Consider the following 16080-nt stretch of genomic DNA (forward strand, 5'->3'; position numbering starts at 1 on the left):
TAAAGGGGGATATGATATAGACATGAATAATTGGCATTAGTATAGATTTGCTTTATTGATAGAGATTTACGGTCAATTTTGTTATATGTAATTTTGCTATGTTAAAGTTAAAGCCTTCCTTTTTTTTGTTTAAACAGAAAAAGGGGAAGTGATGTGGGAGTGTCATATATCAATCTGTTGATTTCATTGGCTAAGCAATAAAGAAACTGCTAGGCCCATTGGATAGGCCCACCCTTAGGTGGGTGGAGTAAACAGAACAGAATGTCGGGAGGAAGAGGAAGTGAGGTCAGACTCCACAGCTCTCCTCTCCGGAGCAGACGCAAGAGAGACGCCATGCTACCTGCTCCAGGGAAGACGCACACCATGCCCCAGCTCCGACCCAGGATGGACTTAGGCTAGAATCTTCCCGGTAAGACCGGTGCTCACAGATTATTAGAGATGGGTTGATTGGGATATCAGAATTAGCCAGTAAGGGCCAGAGCTAAGGGCCAAGAAGTGATGAAAAGAATACAGTGTCTGTGTAATTATTTCGGGGCATAAGCTAGCCGAGCCAGGCAGGCGGCTGGGGTGTTTGGGGACGCAACCCTGCCGCCGCTCCATATTACTACAAAGGTTCAGAATAATGACCAGTATTACAGCTGACTTCCTGTGTTGCCTTCAAGATGTAGGATTCTCACCTTCTCCAGCACTATGTCTGCCTCCATGCTGCCATGATCTCCATCATGATAATAGACTGAACCTCTGAAGCTTTAAGTAAGCCGCCCCAATTACATGTTTTTCTTCCAAAGAATTGCTGTAGTCATGTTCTCTCTTCACAGAAATAAAAACCCCAACTAAGGCAGAATTTCATACAAGGGACTGGAATATTGCTGTAACAGGCCTGACTATGTATTTGTTTGGAGTGATGTGGACTTTGGGACTGAGGATTAGAAAAGCAGTTGAATGTTTTAAGTACTGTTTAATGTGCCATGCTAGTAGGAGCATGGAAGACAGTGGTGCTTATTTTGATTCAATAACTCTGGGAATCAAGAGGTTTCAGAGGATAAGGATGTTAGTGTATTGTCTAGAGACTGGTCTTATGATATTTTGTGAAAATAGTGGCTGCTTTTGCCCTTGTCCAAAGAGTCTGCCTGAAGCTAAAGTTAAATTTTTTGGATTAATTTTATTGTCATAGGAAATCTAAAAACACCATAGTTCAGGCTTTGTTGTGTGGTTATTAGTGGTGACTAAAGAAGATTTATAATGAAAAGGAGCAAACTGTGCAGGGTAAATTACAAAATGTAAATCTTGAAGAGAAAGCACTAGTAAGTGGAATGGAACTAAATCCTGTGTTCAGCGAAGTAAACGGAATAAGAACTTAAGTAAAGGGAGTGATGACCTCAGGATAAGATTCAACCCAGGTAAGTTTCCAACTTTTGAAAAGAAAAGCTTAGAGCTGGGAAAACAGAGGCTGGTTGATCTCTTGAGTTTAAGACTAGCCTGGTCTATGGAACAAGTTCAAGGACAGTGAAGTTTTGGCAATAAAGATAACAATCCAAAACAGAAGGCTGGTGAAGATATAATTGAACCAAAGGGCCATGTTCCAGCTCCACAAAGCAGCAGAAGTTGGCAAATACAGCAATGTGGTTTTGACTTTAGAGTTAAAGATAGAAGAAATGGGTTACATAATTTGTTTTCAGGCCTAAAGAAAGCTGTTGAGATCAGGCATGTGTCAGGGGTGTCCCTGAATAGATGCCATTTTGTGAAGCTGTGAGGTTGAAACCTGGATTGTTGAATTATCTCGGGTTGAGAAATAACCAGGCCAGCTAAAAGGCAAAACAGTTATATTTTTATTTATAAGGGGCAAACTCACAGAATAGGAACAAGAAGTCCAAGCTCAGCTATGCTGTGAGGGAACCACAGAGAGAGCACACCTGGGCCTCACAGCATTTTTCTCTGGGTCCCAGAAAGCTACCCCCTAACTTGGTCCCACCTCTTAAAAATAATTGGTTGACAAAGTTGCCCCATCACTGATTGCCTTTGAGAAACAAAGATGTTAGAGATGCCAGAGTAATGGTATATCTTCAGAAGAAAGCTGCTAAAAAAGAGCGGTACCAAGCCAGGTGGTGGCGGTGCATATGTTTAATCCCAGCACTTAGAACATAGAGGCCCAAAGATCTCTGTAAGTTCAAGGTCAGCCTGGTCTACAAGAGCTAGGTCCAAGACAGCTAGAACGCAGAGATCCTGTCTTGAAAAGAAAAATAAACAGAAAGAGAGTGGAACCAGCCCAGGAGAAACAAGTGTGTTACAGTCAGGAACACTGAATGGAGGCCAGTGTCCTCCACTGGAGCAGGCCTGAGGCAGTGAACTTCACAGGAGCTGGTACAAGGGAGCAACTGCTGAGGGAGTAGGCTGGAGCCAGAGACCTCTGCGGGTCTGGGTGCAAATCTGGGACTTCCAAGGGAGTAGGCCAGAATCAGAAACCTTTGGGCATCTGGGCACGAATCTGGAACCTCTGAGGGAGTAGACCAGAGACAGAGAGGTCTGCCGAACCGGGCCCAAGCCAGGGACCTACAGGGGAGAGAGCCCAGGCCAGGTACATCTTTGGAAACAGGTCTAAGCCTGCGATCTGTGGCTGGAGCAGGCCTGGGGGCAAACTCCACAGGGGCCGGTACAGGCACTGAGGGAGTTGGCCAGAGACAGGGATTTCTGCAGGTCCAGATGTGGGTCTGGGACCTCTGAATAAGTGGGCTGGAGCCGGAGACCTCCGCAGATTTAGTCGTGGGTCTGGGGCCTCCAAGTGAGTGGACTGAGCCAGAGCCAGAGATGTCTGCAGGACCATGCTCAAGCTGAGGACCTCCCTTGGAGCAGGGCCAAGCCAGGGACATCTACAGAAACAGGTCTAAGTCAGCGACCTTCACTGGAGCAGACCTGAGGCAGCCAATGCCACAGGAGGTGGTATAATGGATGACACCCAGGGAGCAGGTTCAAGTCAGCGAACTCTGCAGAACCAGCAGCAAATACAAGGGAGCCACCGCTGAGGGTGCAGGCTCAAACCAGAGACCTCTGCCAGACCAGGCATGAATTAGTAGCCTCTGAGGTGGCAGGCCTGAGCCGCTGGAGCAGGCTCAAACTAGTGACTTCCACCAGAGCAGGCCCAAGGCAGCAATCTCAGCAGAAAGAGCCCCAAGCAAGCAACCTTTGTGGGAGCAGGCCTAAATGACCCCTGGTATTGCAGAGCAAACCCCAGGAGCACCAAATGGTCTCCAGGAACATGGAGTGACCAGTGGGGTACCTGGAACTGTGGCCCTGACTGCACCACAAGGAGCAACCATCTGAGCTTTGGATCTACTGGCACATGGAAGACTGATCATCAGAGTCACAAACAGTCCCAACTACACCAATCAGAGGAAAAGATGGATAGACAAGGTAAGAACGCATGCAACATCACAAAGAGCTACATAATACCAGTAAAATCTAGTGGCTCTACAACACTAAGATTTGAACAACCAAATATAGATGAATCAGAAGAAAATTGCCTAATAACTTTAGGAGAATGTTTGAGGACCTTAAAGAGGAAATGAAAAATTCCCTCAAAGAAATGGAGAAAAGGACAACCAGAAAGTTGGAAGACATCAAATCCCTTAAAGAAAACCAAAAAAAGCAATCACACGTATGAAAGAAACTATTCAAGACTTGAAAGCTGAAATAGAGACAATAAAGAAAACACAATGTGAGGGAATTATAGAAACAGAAATCATGAGAAAAAAATCAGGAACCACAAATGCAAGCATACACAGAAGAATACAAGAGATGGAAGAGAGGATCTCAGGCCCTGAAGATACAATAGAGAAAATAGAATCATTGGTCAAAGAAAATATTAAATATAACAAAAGCTTATCACAAAATATCCATGAAATAGGGGACACTATAAGAAGACCAAACCTAAGAATAATAGATATAGAAGGAGAAGTCCAACTCAAAAGCATAGAAAATATATTTCACAAAATTATAGAAGAAAACATTACCAACCTAGAGGAAGATATGCCTATGAAGAAAATACAAGAAGCTTACAGAACATTAAATAAACTGGATCAAAAAACAGTCCCCTTGCCACATAATGACCAAAAGACTAAACATATAGAATAAAGAAAGAATATTAAGAGCTGCAAAGGGAAAAGACAAAGTAACATATAAAGGCAGACATATCAGAATTACACTTGATTTCTCAATGGAAAGTATGAAATCCAGAAGGTCCTAGACAAGCATTATGCAGACATTAAGAGAACATGGATGCCAGCTCAGCCTACTATACCCAGCAAAATTTTCAATCACCATAGAAGAACAAAACAAGATATTCCATGACAGAACCAGATTTAACCAATACCTAGCCACTAAACCAAGCACTAGAAGGAAAATTTGAACCCAAGGAAGTTGACTACATCAACAAAAACACAGACAATAAATGATTTCACAGCAGCAAATCCCAAAGAAGGGGAAAGGCACAAAATAATATCACCAACAATGAAAACTAAAATAAAAGGAACTAGTAATCACTGGTCATTAATATCCCTTAATATAAATGGACTAAAATCACCTATAAAAAGATACATGCTAACAGACTGGATACGAAAAGAGAATCCATCTTTCTGCTGCATACAAGAAACACCTCAACTTCAAAGACTGACATCACCTCAGAGTAAAGGGTTGGGAAACATTTTTCCAGTCAAATGGACCTAAAATACAAGCTGAGGTAGCTATCCTAATATCTAATAAGATAAACCTCAAACTAAAATCAATCAAAAGAGAGAAAGAAGGACATTTCCTATTAGTCACAGAAAAATCCATCAAGAGAAAATCTTAATACTGAACATCTATGCCCCAAATACAAGGGCACCCTCATATGTAAAAGAAACACTTCTAAAACTTAAAATCACACATTAAACCCCACACTTGATTTTAAGATTTAAGTCAAAAGGTATGTTACTTTGGAGAAGTGGCTTTGCTTTTACTTCCACAGTAAAAGAGAGGCTGTGGATTCATTCTGGGTTAAGAAAAATAAGGTTTGATAAAGGAAGACCCCCCACAAACACCCTGAAAAATCTCAAACAGGAACAGATGACTCCGATAATCTAACATTCTGTTGCAGTTTCGTCAAGTTCTACATCCAGACCAGCTTCCAGACTGCTGGCTGAGATAATCCAAGCTCACATTATACTCCAGTCAGGATTTGACCATAATCCTAAATTTTCTTTAGGTCCATATAAGATTATCAGTGACCCCTTCAAAAAATAGTAGCCTAGAAAACTACCTCCACATTCCCCCCCCAAATGGATTATGAATGTTTCTCTTTGCATAGTGTGTTGGTTACAAGTTGTTATTGATAATGGTTAGAAAGAAGCTGAGCAAAGAAAATTATATTTACAGTTTCTACTTTGAAAAGAAAAACAGGGAAAGCACTGTGGGATAATACTCTTGCACCCTGTAAAGATTTGTTACTCATATAGATTTAATAAAAAGCTGATTTGCCAGTATCCAGCCAGGAAGTATAGGTAAGGCAACCAAGCTAGGAAAATTCGGAGAAAAGGCTCAGTCTGCAGACATCTACCAAGTGCGGAGCAAGCAAGATGAGATGGCTCACTGATAAAAGGTACAAACTCACGTGGCTAAACATAAATAATAATTATGGGGTAATTCAAGCTCTAAATGCTAGTTAACAATAAACCTAAACAAATAGGACAAACAGTTTATAATTTAAAAAAAAAAGAGAGTCACCATGACCACAGCAGATCTTATAAAAGAGAACTTCTAACTGGGGCTTATTTACAGTTCAGAGGTTTAGTTCATTATCATCATGGAAGTAAACATAGTCGATATCTGGATCAACTGGCAGCAGGAAGAGAGTACCACAATGGTTGGTTGGGGCTTTAGGATTTGGGACCTCAAAGAACACCCCTAATAACACATGGATTTCAACAAGGTCACACCGCCTAACAGTGCCACTCCTTGTTTTCAATGTGGCATGACAGGACAGGTTTGAAGGGATTGTAGAAATAATGTCTCCTCTAGGAATGGCAAAATTAAAAAGTATCAATCTTCTGGATTATGTTGAAGGTGTGGCAAAGGTCGACATTGGACCAATGAATCCAGATCAACAAAAGACAGACAGGACAACCCAATACCATTGGGAAACTCCTTGGGAGACCTCTCACAGGTCCCCAAGTCAAATTTGGTCCAGTCATTTCCATTCACTGTGGAGGACATGTCTCACCAGAAAAACTTTAAAATGCAATGTCTGCTGAAAAAAAAAAACAAAAAAACATACAGTTCTGGATGATGGAATAAACATAGAGGATGAATCAAAAATTCCAATAAGAAATAGGAAACTTATATTCTGGAAGACTTCTTTAAATGATCAAAGACCAAAGCTAAGAGTGCATATAAATAACATTGTAGTTGAGGGATTACTAGACACAGTTGCAGATGAATCATTACTCCAGAATCTTGGCATCCAATCTGGCCTCTTCAAAAAGGCAGATGTTCCTCATCAGAGCAACAGACTGAGCCCCCAAGGTCCAGTTGAAGAGCAGAAGGAGGGAGATGAGCAAGAAAGTGTGGACCGTGAGGAGTTGGTCCACCCACTGAGACAGTGTGCCTGTTCTGAGGGGAGCTCACCAAATCCAGCTGGACTGGGACTGAATGAACATGCTATAAAACCGGACTCTCTGAATGTGGCTGAAAATGGGGGCTGACTGAGAAGACATTGATAAAGGCACTGGGACTTGTTTCTATTGCGTGTACTGGCTTTTTGGGACCCTAGTCTATTTGGATGCAAAGCTTCCTAGGCCTGTATGTAGTGGGGGAGGACCTTGGACTTCCCACACGGAAGAGTTCCCTGCCCTCTCTTAAGGAGGGAGGTGGAGGGAGAAGAGTGAGTGGTGGAGTGAAAGGGGAATGGGAGGAGGGGAGGAAGTGTAAATTTTTGAATGGAAAAATAAAAAAATAATTAATTAATTAAAAAAGAATCAGGAAAAGGAAAAAAGGGCAGATGTTCAATTCCTGGGAATTGGAATTCTTTTTCAAGTGAAACAAAGCATGAGATGGTTGAATGCATAGGGCAAAAAGAACAGAGGGGAAAGTTGAGGGCATATGTGGCTAATATCACAGTGAATTCATGGGTATGTGACCTGCTGCAGCAATGGAATATCCACATTCCTGAAGTCATAGAAACTTATGTTTCTGGGAAGGATATTATAAAGTACTACATACAAATGTCACCAGCCATTCAGGCTTTACAAGAAACCAAAGAAATCAGCAAACATTTAGAGTTACCAGCAGTCCTACCTTTAAAATTGTTAACTGAGAAACCAATATGGGTTAAACAATGACCTTTAACAGAAGACAAACAGCAGGCTTTAGAACAGCTGCTACAGGAACAGCTAGATGCTAACCATATTGAAGAATCACCCAGCCCTTGGAATTTTCCTGTATTTGTTGTTAAAAAGAAATCTGGAAAATGGAGAATGGTAACAGATATAAGAGCTGTCAACAAGGTAATTCATGGGCCCTCTACAATTCCTCTGCCTTGTCTATTACCAAAAGGATGGCCACTTATAACTATTGATTTAAAAGACTGTTTCTTCACTATACCTTTACAAGAAAAGGATAGAGAAAAATTTGCTTTCATAGTGCTTACTTATAATAATCCTCAACCTACTAAGAGTTACCAGTGGACCATCTTCCCACAAGAAATGCTCAACAGCCCCACACTGTGCCATAGGAAATAATACATAAAAAATTTCCTAAATCTGCAATTTACCATTACATAGATGATATTTTGTTATTTGATTCAAACACAAATACTTTAGAAAGAATGTTTGAAGAAATAAATTTCTGCCAAAATGGGGATTATAAATTTCTCCTGAAAAAATACAAAGAGGAAATTCTGTAAATTATCTAGGTTATAAAATAGTTTACTACAGAGCTACACTACTGAAAACAGCCCGTTATTGGCATAAAAACAGACAGGAAGACCAATGGAATTGAATCGAAGACCCAGATATTAATCCACACACCTTCAAACAGCTGATTTTTAACAAATAAGCAAAAAATATCAAATGGAAAAAAGGCACATTTAACAAATGGTGCTGGCATAACTAGATATCAACATGTAGAAGAATAAAAATAGGCCCATATCTATCACCATGCAAAAAACTCAAGTCCAAATGGATCAAAGACCTCAACGTAAAGCCAACCACACTGAACTTTATAGAAGAGAAAGTGGTAAGTACACTTGAACACATTGGCACAGGAGACCACTTCCTAAATAGAACCCCAGCAGCACAAACACTGAGAGAAAAAAAATTAATAAATGAGACCTCCTGAAACTGAAAAGCTTCTGTAAAGCAAAGGACACGGTCAACAAGAAAAAATGACAGCCTACAGAATAGGAAAAGACTTTCACTAACCCCACATCAGACAGAGATCTGATCTCCAAATTATACAAAGAACTCAAAAAATTGGCCATCAAAAGAACAAACAATCCAATAAAAAAATGGAGTACAGAGATAAACAGAGAACTCTAAACAGAAGAATCTAAAATGGCTGAAAGACACTTAAGGAAATGCTCAATATCCTTTTGACAAAGAGCTGCACCTTGACCACTGAGAAAATGCATGGTGTTCAGATAGAACAAGCAGGATACAAGAAAAAAGACTGTCAAATCTTGCCAAGTCAGGGTAAGATGGTTTTGAAAAATCTCCTGCCTCTGAAAATGGTCTGTCAGTTGGTCTAGGCCTTAGCCAAAGTTGGTTGCTCCAAACGTTGCAAATAAAACTTTGTGTGATTGCCCCGGTATCCAGTTGTCTTTCTCATTTCTTGTACATTTTGGAAGTTGCCTGATTACTCTTCCCGTTACCTAAGTAATATTATTTCCCTTCTCAGGTCTTCAATGTGGTTGAAGACTAAATAATCATAGCTATTTTCCTCTCATGACTTGACCAAGTTATTTCTACTAGAAAACTTAAACATTTAGCATATGTTTCTTGCTTGATTTTGTTTATGCTGGTTGTAATTCTAATTTTTATACTTTATATTTGTTCTTATTTTATATAGTTTTGTATTATGCTTAGAACTCTCTTATTTAAACAAAAGGGGAGGTGCTGTAGGAACTCCTTCAGCCAGTAGCCTTTAAGACACCAGCCCACTTGTGCATGGCATCTTATACTATAAATGTTATGTAAAGTGTGCACTCACTTACCTTCGTTCCTGTTCCCCATTTGTGCAGAGGATTGTGATCTGTGATTCTCCCCTAAATAAATAACCCTTTATTGTACTCAATTCCAAGCTTGTGGGATTTCCTTTTAGTGTCTGTCTTCAGACATTTGAAATAGCTCTCTGAAAATGAGTACAATTAAAATTAATTTTTTCCAATAATTAACATGTGATAAATGTTGTCTCCCTAAGTTATCTTTTAAGATAAATGATTATGGAAATATTTAGATTAGAGCTCCAAGTAAAAGACATTTTTCATTCACCATAATTGTATAGATTCTCACAAAACTGCATGAAAGTCTCTTGAGGTCAGTGCTTTAAAACAGATACATCATCTTTATCAAACATCTCTAACTGGGAAAAAGATGAAAACATAATTGATGGCCATGAATTAGCTTTGTGATAGAACTCACTAGGTAATTATAATTAGAATACATGTCACTATCTTTAAATATTTCTGCTCAGAAATTGAGAAAGAAGAGTTTGAACCAATCCCAGTTTCACAGTATTTATACTTACTAAGTGATAGGCAATGAAGTGTACTGTTCAAAAGATCCAACTTCTTTAAAGATTAAAGTCTTACTTGAAAGCACTTTTCTCTCTATAAAAACACATTAGATTCTTCAAAGGTAATGGATGCAAAGACAGAATTATGCCAGACTTCAGAGGCTCGAGATCATTTGAGGCAGGGCTACCACGGGCAGCTCTTGCTTACATCTATTTTCCACTCTCTGAGCTCCACACACTGCTGTGTTTGCTAAATTTTCTCATAGGGTTAAGCCCACTTTTTATCTTGACTACTGAGATTATTTCCCAGAAGGGTGTCTGTGCATTCTCCACTGGCAAGGAAATGAAGGATGCAGTATGAAGTTATACATACAAGGTAGGCAATTACAGAATAATCCTACTCCGTGGGACTCATGTTAGACTTAAAATTTTGTAAAATTATCCCTATCTGATTTCAGCATATCATACACAACTGCATTTTAGACTAGTATTACCATAATTCAGATGTAATAAGACGCAACACCTTCTAACCATTATACAACACACTGGATGAATCCTAGGGTCAGGACACTATACTATGTTAAATGATCAGGAATCCTTTCAAGAGTAATTGAATATCACAAAAACATTCTCATCTCTTGATTTCTCATTCACTTCAAGCCTTCACTGTTCTCTTGCTTATTCACTAGCCCATTCTTGTTGTGGATACTCTCTTCTCTCCACATTTCAGGGCTATCACATTCAGCCTACATTGCATACAATAATCCACATCTTCTTTGATGCAGCCCCAAATCCATGCTAGAAATTTTAGAAAGAATATAGAAGTCTAAGACAGTACTGCACTCAGTACATGAAAACACAAAGCAGAGAAATTTAGGCAAGATTTCTTGATTGATAATTCTTGCCAAATTCTTCGGCACGTTTAGTATTTTCAGTATGTATATCTTGAATTTCTCACAGTTAAAACCATTCAATTGCAATAACAGATTTGTGGCTTACAGATTTGAGTGGAAATATTATATGCTACTGAGATTATTGATGAATGTTAGAATCAAAATGAAAGGTGAATGAAAACTCTTAAATGGAAATGGAAAGAAAACTTGATAGCATGAAGAAGCTCTTTCCTACTTGTCTCCTGGACAAGTTCAGGACAGCTTAACAGATTTTACAACCTGTGAAGTCAGAACAAACAAAACATGGGTTAGTAATTCTCCAAGTGAAATATTCTCACCCACAAAGATTAGGTTATTGTAATTCTCCAACATGGCATCAATGTACAAAGCTCTCTGAACAGAGTTCTCGCATTCCCAATCTCACTGTTGGAAGTTCACAGCTACATCCCTGAATCTCAACAGACATTGAAACAAAGAAGTATGGTTTGACCACATGCAACCTGGAAGCAATTTTTTGAATATAAGGAGATGGAATGCAGATAAGCAAAGATGACTACTCAAACAGATGATTTCCAATACAGTTACATTCTATGATGAATGTTCAAACTCTGTGAATACAAGATGAAATAATCATCTTACAAATGGTATACATGAAACAAGGAATACATTTAAGGAGTGTACATGGTTATCTATCTGCTATGGATTCTGTGTTTATGTCACATAGAATCACATTGTACATGCCTCAGAAAAAAATTCACGATGAGGAATTGTGTTTCAAATTCTGTACCTGTAAATCATGCTAACAAATGGACAACAATCAATCCTGTGTGTTCATGGGACTTACATAACTCTATTATAACAGGATCAGTTGGGATGTTTAAGTTCAAGGTCCAATGCCACATCATTAAATAGTAAAGGGGTTTGTATGGAAAGCAGAATTCATGACTGAATTTATAGACAAAGAGGGTTTTTTTTATAGTAGCAAGTATTGTAGCAGCACTACATACTGTCAATTTTAACATTAACATATTAGAAAATTGTTCTATGCAATTAATTTTATCAGGATGTTTGGGCCACTATGAACATATAAAAAAATCTGTGTCTGCCATATGTGATATAATCCAAAATTTCCCTAATAATATGCATGAACTAACAGAGACAAATAACAATTTCAGAAGATTTGAAGAATATTTTACTACACTTCCAAAGAGTAATAAAATTGAGAGAAATCCAAAAACACATAAAAAATGTTTACTGTATAGCTAAGAGAGTTTGTACCAGTGACATTTTGGATAAGGCTAATAGCAAGAATTTACCAAAAATTGAATTAATTAAATATTGAGGAAATAAAAATGCAAATCAACAAATTGCCAAATAAACTATATAAACACTTTTCAAGACAGAAACTCGAATGGCCAATAAATATTTAAATAGTGTTCGGGGTCCTCAAAAGGCCACCATAGGAACACAAATCAAAACTATTTGGAAATACTGCCTCATCCCGGGCAGAATGGCTGTCATCAACTAACCTGACAACAACTGTGTGATGGCAAACGAAGACAAAGGAAGCCTTATTCACTGTTGATAGAGAGGATGGTGCAAATTAATATAGGCATTGTATGAATCACTTTTGAGATTACTGAAGAAATTAAAGGCAGAACTTACATATGACTCAGTTCTTTATTCCCTGTCATGTCTCCAGAGAATCCACTACAGAGATATGTATACCACATGTTTACTGCTGATTTTTCACCAAAGGAAAGGTAATGAAATAAAACTAATTATCTGTCAATGGATAATAAAAATTGTAAATATGGAGCACCATTCAGCTGAAGAGAAAAATTAAAATTTGCAGAAAAATAGATGGACACAAAATGTGTAGTATTAAGTGCAGTTATTCATTTTTAAAAAGAACATATATCTTTTCACTCATATGCAAAATCTACCCAATAAAATATGCATATAGAAGTAATGTATATGTGGGCAGCATACAACATAAAGAGAACAGGAAAGGTTAAATTATCAGGGACTGAATACAGGTAATGAATACCGTCATAATAAGGATTTAAGTTTAAGTATTTTTCTAGTTCTAATTATGTCAAAGGTTTTTGGTATTTTGGTGTCAGATAAGCAAATCAAAACATGTTTGATTGAGAAAATATACAATCCCATGTGAGATTCCTGAGCTTCTGTTCTCTATAATGATTCTAGATGAATAAAAACACATTGAGTTTCATAGTCTTTTAGTGTGTTTAATTTCAGTGAGTGAGTTAGTTTTGTCAGTTTGCAGAATTGCTCATAATAAAGTTTTGAAAAATTATCAGAAGCAGAAAATTAAAGGTTCTTTTTTAATATACCAAGGTATAAAATACTTTGATAAAGAGTAGAAAGGACCCCTGACCTGTGACATGTTTACAGGAGAATCAGTCATTTCTTACTGTTTCTCTTCTGAGCGTTTCTATTTCGGGAACAATAAATAGATGCCTTGCTTTCCTTTCAAATACAGGGGTCAAAAAGGGAGAGTTAAAATCCATACTGAAGCCGGGCGGTGGTGGCGCATGCCTTTAATCCCAGCACTCAGGAGGCAGAGTTCGAGACCAGCCTGGTCTACAGAGCTAGTTCCAGGACAGGCTCCAAAGTCACAGAGAAACCCTGTCTCGAAAAACCAAAAAAAAAAAAAAAAAAAAACAAAAACAAAAAACCATACTGAAAGCTGTTAGAGAACAGTTTCAAACCACATGAAAAGACCCAAACCACAGAATTCTATCAGATGTCTAATCAACGATCCCAAAGATAGGAGAGCATGAAAAGACATTTGAAGCTCGAAGAGAGAATCACCATCAAGCACCTTGTATCAGAGACCAGCCTCAATAAAAATACCTCTTGCCAGGGTAGAGGCATGGGGATTTAGAAATATAGTAAAGAATATAGAAGCAGAATAACATTGAAGGAATTGAAGGAACTGGAGATAAGTTCCAACTCTCTGACCGTTGTTCAACATGGAAATAGGCTCATATTTTCAGGCCTCCACATTGTTGCCCAAAGAAAACTACTCTTACAATTGAGGGAGACATAAGTGAATTTCAAGCTAGTCACTACCTGACAAAATTAATTTCACTAAAGCAGCACTACAGATAATAAACTACAGAAAAATCATTCACAGGAGAGTCAGAGGAATCATCTGTGAGAACATGGGAAATAATAAATTTCACGTGAATAATAAAAAATACAGGAGAACTGCAAAGTAATTATCCATGAGCAAGACAGCAAACCACTATTTCTTGAAAAAAAGAATACTAGAAATAATCCAACCAACAGCAACATAAAAACAATGTCATAGGAAATAAAAACACCACAAACAACAACAAAAAATCCAGCCATACTGAAAATCAAAATAGTGAATCCTCAACTAAATAGACCCTCAAGTTAAATAAATTAAGGACATATCATAGCTGTTTCATTCTTTGGCATATGGTCAAAGGACTCAACATCCTACTCCAAATATAATTGCTTTCCCATGCATGTTGCTGCTCTACTCACAAGAGCTGCAATATAGAAACAAGCTAAATGTCCTTCCATTGACAAATGGATAGTAAAAATGTGGTTCACATACACTATGGAAACTTTTCTGTAAAGAAAATTGAAATCATGAGCTTCACAGGTAAATGGTTGGACTTGTAAAAGATCATATTGAGTGAGGTAACCTGGACCCAGAAACACAGACATGGCATGTTGTCTCCCATAGGAAGTCCCTTGCTTCAAATCTTCAGATGTGAGTACACAACCTGGAGTGAGTCCAGTAACCAGGAAAGAAAAAAAGAGAGCACTATAGGATGTCGGGGAGTAATAGAGATGTGAGTAACAAGTGATCTGAAGGGAGAAATGAAAAATCAAGAGTGAGGATTTAAGTATGGAAAACAGACAGATAAAAACACAGAATGAGGAGGGTAAAATAACCGTAAGGATGTCTGGAAAATTCACAAGGAATCCATCTATTCTTTGCCTATTATTCACCCACCCAAAATGCCTATAATAATATAACTCTCTGCAAGCACATACATTTAGAGTATAAATGAAAATGTCCCAACGGCACTGATGATGCCCCCTCACATGAGTGATAGGATTTCTAGTACAATGACCAAGACCTGTAGCATGCATTATAAAAGGTCTTAGTAATAAAAGTCCTAAGTCAGATATAGGAGAAAGTGCTGAGAGATCAAAGAGATGAAAGAGCAAACCACAGTCACGTTACCTACTCAACTTCCCAGCTGAAAAGACTGAGTTCCTGTCTCTTCCTGTCTTATCACTTCCTCTTTCTGCCCAGCCATATCACTTCCTGTCTGTCTCTACAGTCCTCCAGACCTCTATGGTTAGTTAGTGGCTAGCTCTGCTCTCTGATCTTCAGGCAAGTTTTATTTGTAGAAACAAGATATCACCACAAAACCAGGTATAAGAAGCCTGCCTTGAAGTTCTTGGTCACAGTTAACAAGAGACTTCCAAGCATTACAGGATATTGCTGTTACCCGTGATTGCCTCTCAGAGGCATAACTTGAATTTCTAGTGTTGAAGAAGACACGGACTTCAGACACAAATCCTAGAGGTCTCCAGATGGAACTGACTGAAAAGTCACCTCCCTGAGGACTAGCTTTCATGGTACCAGAAGCCAACATTCAACCTTCCATAGGAGGGAGCCAGCCAACAGTCAATAAAATTCAAGGACTAGAAATTTGCATTATGTTGTTAAATAAGTTTCACAGGTACCATACCTTGAACAAGACTAGAAATGAATGTACAGTGCATTCTAACAAAATAATCCCAACTTTTTATCAATATAAAAAAAATCCAAGCCAATGTACAATATTTAAAATTAGTAGTTGCTTCTTCGGTTTAAAAGTAGATTCCCTTCAACTTTGTCTTTCAGGATTGTTCCTAAAAGGAGCTGTAATGCTGCAGCTGTCCACTTCTGGTGGTGCATGTATAATGTGCAGAGCCATCAGAAACTAGGCCATAGTCTTTTTTCCCCCCCTCAGTCAACCATTCATTTGGCACACACCATGAGGCTACAGGTGAATGCTTGGAGGCAGACAATATTCCAATAGGAATAGAAAAAGTAGATATTTGGATAACTTCTTCATATAACATGTGTTATAAAGGATTTGGGCATTGGGTGTGTGTTAAATCTTTAACTGGGGATGGAACAAAGAGAAGGGATGAGGAGTATGGTGGGTCAACCAAAGTAAAAATTTGTGTAGAAACCTTATGGAATCCCCTTATCTTACAAATTAGTAAAGGTGTCCCACATGGGTAAATAATTTTGCTTCCAAACACTAGGGTTATTTAGTGGAACTCTCTGTACCAGATACTGGTTATTTGCCTAGGATTAAATGGTCAGGGAAGCCCCATTGTCACCATAAATTAAACAGATCAT

The 16080-nt window shown here is 38.5% G+C and overlaps 1 protein-coding gene across 2 annotated transcripts in view; it reads left to right on the forward strand.

The window, feature by feature from the left end:
• The window catches only part of LOC142832876 (zinc finger protein 54-like), a 47187-nt gene that overhangs the window by 25644 nt on the left and 5463 nt on the right, over positions 1-16080 (forward strand). Inside the window, exon 5 of one of the 2 annotated variants that reach the window (XR_012907291.1) lies at positions 613-810. The exons of the other annotated variant lie outside the window; for it this stretch is intronic. The gene's annotated coding sequence lies outside the window, so the exon portion shown is untranslated. Of the gene's footprint in view, positions 1-612; positions 811-16080 lie in introns of those variants that run through there. 2 annotated transcript variants of the gene reach the window in all.

This window comes from Microtus pennsylvanicus, chromosome 1, assembly GCF_037038515.1.
Source record: "Microtus pennsylvanicus isolate mMicPen1 chromosome 1, mMicPen1.hap1, whole genome shotgun sequence".
NCBI classification, from domain to species: Eukaryota; Metazoa; Chordata; class Mammalia; order Rodentia; family Cricetidae; genus Microtus; species Microtus pennsylvanicus.